General features: G+C 55.5%; 1 protein-coding gene across 1 annotated transcript in view; it reads left to right on the top strand.

Annotated features, from left to right (window-relative positions):
- Nucleotides 1-4,503: 4,503 nt before the first annotated feature.
- Nucleotides 4,504-9,886, top strand: part of SLC39A14 (solute carrier family 39 member 14) — a 23,301-nt gene continuing 17,918 nt past the window's right edge. The window contains 2 exon segments of the mRNA XM_025210339.1: nucleotides 4,504-6,160; nucleotides 8,166-8,262. The gene's annotated coding sequence lies outside the window, so the exon portion shown is untranslated.

Consider the following 9,886-nt stretch of genomic DNA (forward strand, 5'->3'; position numbering starts at 1 on the left):
GGGGGGGGGTGGCACTGGTACCTGGCAGGGTGCAGGGACCAGGGCAGGCAGCAAGGCATGGCAAGCAAGGGCCGCTTTCTTGTGAGGCCTCTGCTGGGCATTTGGGGCCTGTAAGTTGCCGTCTTCGGGGGTCGAAGCAGGTGGCCGTGGTGGGAGCAGAGTTGCCCAGGGGCAGGGCATTGGAAGGAACCCGGCCCTGCGGGCAAGGGGAACAGTGAAACTGATGTGCTGCTCAGCAAAACTAACGGGCTTTTGCAGCAGGCTGCTAACCCTGATGGGGGCCAGGAGTAAACCTCCCCCATAGGGCTGGAGGCAGGATGCTGCTTTCGCAGGATTGCTGCTTTCCCCTAGTATGACTGCAGCCATGTCCCGGCAAGTCTGTACGTGCCAGACAGAAGTGCTGTCTGTGCTTGGAGCCCATGTGCTAGGCAGCACCCTCAGCTCGGGGTCAGGACACCTTGGTTTTCTCTCTCCACCTGTGGCTAGGGCATCGCTTGTGCCCCCGGTGCTCCTGTTGGTCATCTGTACCGCAGGGAGAGTCAGGCTCCTTTGCTGCACAGGTTGGATGGGGGCTTAAATTGGCTGGCGAGAATCTGCATGGCCTCTTAATAGAAACACTTCCTATTGCACACAGCCCTTCTTCTAAAATTGGACCTTTCCCAGCTGTGTTCACAGCTCAACCCTGGCAGCAGCGGGCTGAGGCAGGGGTAATGGCTAATCTTTTAACACTCTGATCCGGGAGCAAGGCAGAACACAAACAAATTGTGCAGACCCTGTGAGATCTATGCTAGTGGGCTAACCCTGGCACAGCACCACGGGGCCTTGTTATGGGATGTTGCGGGCATGAGGCTTTGGGGTTTGGTTTTGTTTGGGTTTTTTATGATTGCTTGTTACCATGATGCCCTTGCACTGCCTGTTTTCAAAGTGCTGTGCAATCTCTAGATAAAACGCTCCAAGCGGTGCAAAGTGCTGCTGTTGTCCCTGCCAGTCCTTGCCTTCTTTGGTGGGACTGCCAGTGGGAGGGACAATTGCTGCCTGCAGAATGATTTTTGCTGTCTGGACACCTGCCTACTAGGGCCTGGACTGCGGCCCGCCAACCTGTGTCACGTAGGGCAGCCTTTCTTTTAGAAAAGAAAAGGCAGGCAGGCTGGCATCAGGCAGCGAGGCCTGTTTGAGTGTCTTTTCCCAGTCGGTGGTAAAAGTCCTGCATTGCTACGAGAAGCGATGGGAGTTCTGTTGAAGTTGGTGGAGTTATTCCTGCTTGCCTCAGGTGCCAGCTTGAATGTGGTATAAGATTGTGGCCCATCCCACTGCATTTATGGCTCTGGGAGCACAAGAGGAGTGGGGAGAGTCTGAGAGATGTGCCTGCAGTGAGAGCAGGGGAATGCACAGACGCAGTGGGACTGCTGTGAGCACAGGAATCCCTTTGCATCCTTGCTCCAGAAGGCATGGGGCAAGTTGGGGAGGGGTTGAGGATGTCAATACTGAAGGGGCCGAGCAGTCTAGACGAGGTAACCGGAGGAGGAGGGAACCCAGCACGTGTCCCTTTGACCTTGTCGCAGCACCGGTGGCGACAGCTCTCCCGCTCCTCCGCAGCAGGTTTCAGAGGCGGCAGGAAATGCCGGGTGCTGTTTTTGGAGGAGCGAGTGGGCCACATGGTTTCCCAAGGGCAGCAAAGCTGAAGCTGCTAGCGGTTTGGCAGATGGGTCACTCCTTCCTGTCAGGGGGAAGGGCAAGTCTGAGCATCCCTCAAAGCACAGTGTGTGCTTGCCTGGCTCTGGCTGCCTGCTCACAGAGGAGACCTTAGGTCGCTACCTGTCCCAGGTGCTAACACACCACTACTTCCTCCAGCTGAGACGAGCTTCCTCGTACGTGCATTGCTTAAAACGCACGCTTTGGTAGTGCCCTTTTGTAATGAAAGGGCACTATAAGCCTCAAGAGCTAGGGTTTGCTCCTGATTCACTGCCTTCTCAGCCAGGTGCCTTTCCCTCTGTCTCGCTGCTGCTGGGACAGATGACTAAGCCCCAGGTCAGGCTGCTGGCTTCGTGCTGCACAGCCCAGGCTGATGTTGGGAAGTTGTGACTCATGCCTCCGTTCCCCTGGGATGCCCCCCATGTGAGTAAGCATGGTGCAATTTGAATCTAGCTTCCAAAAGCCTTTCATAATTGTTAGGGGCTGGAAGGGACCTTACAGATCATTGGGTTCAGCCCTCTGCACTTGGGCAGGAAAGACCACTGGGGTCAGATGACCCCAATAAGATGAGCATCAAGACACATTTTTTCTGGGAGCCAGGACTTGCCCCTTTGCCAGGCGGGGAGAGAGGAACAAGCTGGCCTGGAGGGGCACTGAATCCGTACCAGGGCTTGGAGATTGAAGTTTTCAGGGCTCTAACTTGTTCCACTGGCCTGTGACATTGGACCCTGGGATGTTTGAGACCCCCAGCAGAGCCCAGGCTGGCAAGGAAGGAGGGCACCAAATAGCGGCTCTGTAAATAGCAACTCACAGACTGTAGTAGGCCTTGTGGCCGTGCCTGTGCTTGATAAGGGGGTGTGTATTTAGAAACCGGGAGTCAGATGCTGTGAGCAAACTGGTGCTGAGGAGGGGCTCTTGGTCACTGCTATGAGCTGTGTGCAGGCTGTGATGGATGTGATTCTTGGGCACTGCGCAGCCTGGCCTCATTGGATGCGATTGCAGACCGGGTCAGAGGTTTCCATCCATCCATCCGGCTGGCTCGGCTTGGCCTGGCCACAGAGGCTAGTGAGAGAATACCTGGGACTAAATAGGTCAGAGCCAGGCTCAAGCCTGCTCTGACAGTGCCATTTCCCAGATGCTGGGGCTGAGCCAGCATGAGGGAGCCTGAGGGTGGGATCTGACCTGATTGGGACTGAGACCTCTTACCGCTTCTCTGCAGAAGAAACAACCAGTCTCTTGGGAACAAGAGCCTGGCAATTTGGCAGCTGTGTGTGGCCGGAGGATTGTGACCTGTTATAGGGGAGGTAGGGCCGGCCTGGCCTAGCTGGGATTGCTGTGGGGTGCGTGGCTGTTTCCTAATACTGTACAGAGTGTCTCTTCCCCCACTGCATGGGGATAGCAGGGACTACGCTAGCTGTCTGCCAGCACCAGAGATTCCTCACCCCGCTGTTCAGAAGGGCGTGCTCTAGACTTGCTGTTGCCTTTGTCTATCCAAGCTATATTTCCTAGCCCTTAATTATGGACTCCTGTTATCTGTCTTGCCCCACAGGCCAGAGAACCCGTCTAGTCTCCATGATGAATGATGTTGCTGCCTTTCAAAAGTCAGGGTGAGCTGGGGCAGGTGGGGCTTGGTTTATCTGCGCAGAGGAAGACCAGTCTCTGAAAGGCTCTCACAAGCGTCTTACTAGCACCTTTTCCACCCACAGCAGCGGGCAGAGGAGTGCTTGGCCGCTCTCTTGAACTCTGCCAGCAAGATGTTGCACACCTGGATCCGAGCTGTGCTCTTCCTGCCTGCTCTGGTCTGTGCATCCCGGGAGTGCCAGTCTCCGAGGGCACACTGCCTCCCGGCACAGGCACCGGTGATGCTGCCAGGCAACATGTCGTGTTGCCTGATGCTTTGCACCATTCTGATCCGCAGCTTGCTGCGGGGTGCTGCCCCAGGGACCGCTGTCAGAGCGTGCGTGGCATGGTCAGGCTGGGACAGGGAGTGAATTTCTGATGAGATGAGACCTGGGAGCTCTGCAGGGGGAGAAATCCTCAGAAGCCATGCAGGGAAGTGCTCCCTGTGCCTTGGTGTGAGTGACAGAGAGAGGGGGCCCCTGAGGCAGGTAGCCCTTCCCTTGTTTCCTCAGGCACTGGTGACAGCTTGCAGCTTCAATCCTCTCTCTCTCTCTGACAGATGCACACAGACACTGTCCCCTGCCAGCATCTCTGTACGCAGGGGAGGAAGGGAAGAGAGAAGCTGAGTCCCCGTGGCCAATGCTAGCCTTGTCTTTCTGCTGTGACTGCTGGCAAAGGCATGGATAGCAGCTTTCCTTGAATTGAAGTGGATGCCTGTCTTCCAAGTCTTTCCATGCAGCTCGCTCAGCATCTGCTGGAGGGGAACAGGTTTTGGCCCAACTAACTTGGGCAGCTTGAGTGCAAGGGGCTGTGTCCCATTGCCAGTCTTGCTGGCAGTCGGGGCCCCGTTTCAGTGTTCCCTGCTGGCTGCTTTGGCATGTTGCGTGCAAGTCCTGGAGTGGTTATGGACTGGTCTCTTCCCTTCCCTGGTCTGCTTAGCACCCACCTTGCAGGCCTCGTGTGTCAGGCGCCTGAGATGAAAAACTGCAGGCGTGTGAGAGCAGCGCTGCTAGCTGTTACTGCCTTGCATATTCATTTTCTTTCCACTCCTGCTTCTCGGGACACGGACTTGGCAGAGGGAGGCTGCAAGTGGTGCTGGCTCATAGTTTCCATGAATTCCAGCCCCCGAGGCTTCTGGGAAGGCGCCCTTGTTTTCGGTGGCGTTGGTTTTGAACGTCTCACAGGTACAAGAATGTACTTATTGTATCTCACCAAGCAGACGACTTTGGTGGTCAGAGTCCAGGCCAGCGGGAGGCTTTGAGCAAGGCGTGTGCTACAGACTAGAGCTGTTGGCTTCGTTTAGCTGGGAGAGGGGATTGGGCAGGGATGTGTCCCAGATCTGCAAATGATACAGTGGTTTATATTTTGGCTCTGTAGCGGAGGTTTGCAAGGGGCCAGAGGAGCTCCTGCAGCACGGTACAGAGGGCTGGGGGCTGCAAGGAGCAATGTCAGTGCACAGGGTCTACATTAACTGTTGTTATTCAGAGAGGAGTTGAAACCCAGATGTCAGTGTGGCAGTTTAAAGAGGAAGAGCGTAGTCAGAACAAATATCTCCTCTGCTCTTCATCATTTTTGTCCTGGCTAGTGTGAGGAGTCTTATAGATTCATTGATATGAGGGTCGGAAGGGACCTCAGCAGATCAGGGCCTGAGCCAGCCACTGATATAAGTAAGGAAGAAACTTCTCTTCCCCAGCTGCCCACGTTTAGCCTGGGCATCTGGTACTGGCCCTGTGTATCCCTCCTAAGCGATTCCTGCATTTACTGTTTTTTCAGGCTGGGAGAAAAGGGGCAGCTGCTAAGCTGGATGTTGGGAATGGGGAAGAGAGAAGGAGCGTGGAAAAGGAAATCCTTTAGCGCTGATCAAACTGGGGGTGGGTTGCTTTCCACTGTCTCAGGCTGGGTCTCATCCCCTGCATTGAGGCTCTGGAGCAGACTGGGAGCTGAGGAGAGTGTAATACAGCTACTGCAGTCCTTGCTGGTGTGGGGTGAGTAGAGGGGTGACTGGGGAGGCCCCACATGCTGTGCCAAACATGTTCCTAAGTGAATTACCTTTCTCTGCACTTGGGACCGGAGGAGTTAAGTTCCAGCCTTGCACATAAGCCCTTTGCAGAGCAGTCAAAAACTCCCTTCTCTTCAAGGCTTCCTGGTGCTTTTGGGAAAACAAAGATTTCAAAGTGGCTGTAAGCTTTTAAGACTGTGAGAATGTCGATCCCCTTTTAATGGGAAAGCAGCGGATTTGCACAACGTTTGGCTTGGATGGGAGATGCTTGAGTCTTCTCTTCCCCACCCTGCTCTGGACAGCGTTGGGGCTGGGAGGAGGGCTCCTGGCTGCCCAAGTCCCTCAGGAGAGGCCTTGCCATTCCAAAAACGTCTCTGCCCAGTGAACTGAACCCTTGTGCTTTCAGATGGGTTGGCTGGACGGCATCCAGAAGCGTCTTAGGTCAGCTCCTACAGGAGACACCAGTCTGCAGCGCATCAGCAAGGGGCTGTTTGTGCGATGGCAGGGAGCTGGAAGGCGGATTTCCCCTTCTGTCTGTGCTTTTCTGACTACTTTGGGGTCATGTAACCCTAGCTGTATGTCTCTCCTGCCCTTTGCCCTTCTGGCGCTGTGCTATGGCTGATTTAAAAAAAAAAAAAAGAAAAAAGGAACACTCCAAGGTCACTGTACCCACCCCGACATCTCCCCAGTGTCCAAAATGCTTGCTGTTCTCTGGCTATTCCTCTTCTGCGCTTCCCGTTTCCCTTTCTCCTAGTCGCTGCCACTCTGGACCTTTGCTGCTTATCCCAGTTTGAGAAATGCTGGTGTGGAGAGGGGAGCACCCAGGAGCTGCACAAATCAGCATCCCAAGCAAGTATAGAGACTAAGGGTCTGACAAGGCATCAGTGCCAGAGCTAGGAGCTGAGCCTGGGTCTCTTGTGCTGCAGGCTCTCCCCACACCCTCTTCAGTGTCTTCCAGCTGCTGGAGAGAAACCCATGGAGGCCCAGAGTCCCGAACCTTGGGGCTGGTGAAAGGAGCTGTGCCTGTCACTGGCTGGCTTCAGCTCTGCCCTTGAGAGAGGCTTCTAGGCCATGATGCCCTGCTTGCTGTGTAGCAGAAAGGTGGGAAGAAGGACTCTGCAAGAGCAGGAGCCTGTGGCCTCAGTCATCCCAGCAGGGGCCACCGACCTTCCTACAGACACTTTCTCTGGCACGCAAAGTTCCCCCGATAAGGTCCTAGCCGCACAAGTGTAGCGGTGTTGTGTATCCCAGAGACACAGTCCTGCCCTCCCACGGAGACCAGCCATATCACAAATGCCTCTGAGATTGTTGAGCTGTAGCCTTGTCCCTGAACACCAGCAGGAAGCCTGGTATGTGCTGGGCCCTATGGCTGGGTACCTTCCTTTGTGGGCCCAGAAGAGTGATCTGGAGATGCAAGAGCCTGGGCTGGGCTGATTTCTTAGAGTGTTCCCGCTCTGGTCATGTGCCTTGTTGTGTGGGACTGTGCTGCTGGGGGTGGGTGCATAGTGTTTTTGCTGACTCTGCCTGGTAGTGAACCCAGTGAGGGAGGAACAGCCAGAGAAACAGCCCCAAGGACTTTCCCACGGGCCTTGGGTCACTGTATTCTGGGGAGATCTGCTGTGCAAAGCAGGAGGTAAGATCCTGGTCCCTTCCAGCTCCACACTCCTACTCCAGCTGCTCCCTCCAGCCTGGTCAGTGTCCTGGAAGAGGACAAATACAGACCCTGGGAGGGATGCAGACCCTTTGGACCTGGGGCCTCACCCCGGCTCTAGATCTCAGGAATGAGGAGGACACTTTGCATAGGGGCTGGCAACTCAACAGCTGCCTTCTGCAGGGTTTCCTGCAACTGGATTCTTTTAGGATGCTAGATACATCTGGTCCTCTTCCTGTGGCCCTTGGTAAGGCCCACTTCTTGTGCATGCCTTACCATAGTAGGCAGCAGAGCGGGGGCTGGTGATGACGCTTGATGTTTTGCCTCATCTGTTTTATTGTTTTATTTTTATATGAAAAAAAGTGTCAGGGTCAAGGATTAATGATGGGCAAATACTGTAAATGTAGGTATGGCTGTGCCCCAGGAAGAGGCACTGGGACATGCGTTAGTCTCATTAGCAGCATGGTTAAAATGTAACGCAGCGAGCACAACACTAGTTCACCTCGCTCTCGGGTTCATGGGTCTCTTTTTGAGCTCCCTGGCAGCTCAGACGGGCTCTCGCACCCCAGCGCACAGCTCCCTTTCTGCCACAGGGTACACGCTGGCTGGCTGCACTCCCTGCCTGAGTGAGTTGGACTGGATGCTTGGAGCTGGGGGTAAGGGGAGTTGGTCTTTCCATGCAAGAAGCCTGCAGTGAAGGTATTGCCCAAAGCTTTGAGGTAGGCAAGCAGGTGGGAAGGCGGTGCTTTCAGGCAATGGCAGGGTCTAGGCACTAGTTATTCATTGAGGATGGAACTGGGGATAGAGTAGAAACGAGTGTTGCTGCATCCAGCCCACAAGTGCCATGCACAGCTAGCAGGGTGCCTTGTGGCTGTGGTTCTTGGCTAGTCCCTCTCTCCAGAGCCCCAACTGGGACCTGGGAGCACTAATCAGGCATTTTCTCCCTTGCATCCCCTTGGGGTCTGTGCAGAGGGAGTGGGGATGCAGCTTCCTGGCATTGTGCAGGGAGAGCAGACTGTGCTGGCCTGCAGCTGCATTCATGCCAGCCTCAGAAGAGAAGGCAGGCTCTGTTGGGGAGTGATCTTCCCTGGGTGGTTAGACCGTGTTGCTTTGTTCCAGCAGGACAGCTGGGAGGAACGTGGTGACCACCCCTCTACACTCCTGCCCGCTTGCCCTCCAACTGCCCCTCTCTCTCTCCTCCAGGTCCTGGAAGCTGTGCTGGCTGTGAATGCGCCCCGAGCCCCCTGCTCCTCAGTGATTGTCTCTGCACAGAACCAGTGAATCTCCAGATAGGACTCAAGTAAGTCCCCCACGTCAGGACATGGGGAAGGGGAGGTATTTGGCTCTGGTCAGTAAGGAGGTGGCTCCTCTGAGCTGGTGAGTGCCAGTGGTTTGGCTGGCATAGCTGTCTCCTTGCTACGTGATTGCCAGCAGGTTTCCCCCACCCCAGTATGGGATGCAGTAGGGTTGCCCTGGTGTCTCTGAGGTGAAAGAATGGGAAAGGCAAAGGCAAGTGGGAAATAGAAACACCCCCATACTACTCCTCTGCCATCTCGGAGGTTGCTTGGGGAGGTTATACTCTGGTTGGCAGGGGTGTACAGCAGTGTAACAAGCTAGGAAGGGGTCTGTGACCTTGAGTGTTTGAGAACCAGTGCACCAGGGCATGACTCTGTGAGAGTTGCAGCATGATCCTGGCCTCACGCAGGGAGTGGGCAGCAGGACCCTGCCTGCTTTGCTGGGGTTGGTGGGCACCCCAGGGATGGTAGAGGTGGCAGCCCCCATTCCCGTGATGCTTTGGGCGAGGCAGCGCTGTGCAGAGGTCTGGGTACCAGAAGTCCCCAGTTCTGTGCCTGCCTGTGACGCAGTATCACTCTGTAGGTCAAGGCAGGTTTCTTTACTATGCCTCAGTTTTCCCACCCATTAACCAGTGGTGAGAAGCCCTCACCTTACCCCAGGTAGGCTGGACACTGTAAATGCACTGAGTACTCTCAATCTGAGAGATCTTGAAATGTGTCAGCCTTGCTCCCGAGATCCCCAGGCCCTCCTGAGGAGAGCTGAGTGCTAGAGAGGGGTCTCCCCTCTGCCTGCCCATCGGAGAGGACAGCTTTGGCCTTGCCTGGGCCTCCTCTCTGCCCAGCCTCTGCTACTCCCCTGCTGCTCATTCCTCGACCGCTCAGCTCTTGCCTGGGTGGGTGATGATGATCTTTAACACGGTTTTCTGCCGAGAGCCTGCATCTCCAGCTCAGCATCTGCTCCAAGTTGACTCTGGTGTCTGGGAGTTGATGTGATGCTGCCCCTTTGGCTCCAGCTGTTCACACACAGCAGCTGATAAGCAAGTGGAGCCTTTCCTGGCAGTGCCAGTGGCCTTGACCTTCTGGGAATTGGCTGCGTGGAAGAACAGACAGTTCCTGGCAGTGTTTGTGCACATTGGGAACCCGTGCAGGGAGCAGTCCCTGTTGGGACCCTGGGGCCCTCGCTTGGGTTTGGAAGGGAAAGGCTGACATCAGCCAACAATCTCTGCTGGACTGCCACGTGCCTCTGCAGTCCCTCTCCCACCTGAGCCCTCTTGCAGAGCGTGGTTGTGGGCAGGTTGGTGGTGGAAATGAGCTGTAGAAGAAATCTGCTGCCCCCTGCTGGGCACCATTGGGTGCAGTGATGGGGTCTGTCCCCTGTTGTAGATGTGTGTGTCCTGGGCTGAGGGTGGTGCAGGGGAGCAACACGGAGCAGTTGTTGGGGGTTGGTGGGAGTTGTACCCAGCGAGCTTCTTGCCAGGCCATTAGTAGCCAGGCTGTCTCAGCCTTTCCTGGAGGCTGGGAGGATGCCCAGCCTGACCACAGCACCTGCTTTCATAGATTCATAGATGCTAGGGTCGGAAGGGACCTCAATAGATCATCGAGTCCGACCCCCTGCATAGGCAGGAAAGA

This window comes from Alligator sinensis, unplaced genomic scaffold (genome assembly GCF_000455745.1).
Source record: "Alligator sinensis unplaced genomic scaffold, ASM45574v1 scaffold722_1, whole genome shotgun sequence".
Lineage (NCBI taxonomy): Eukaryota > Metazoa > Chordata > Crocodylia > Alligatoridae > Alligator > Alligator sinensis.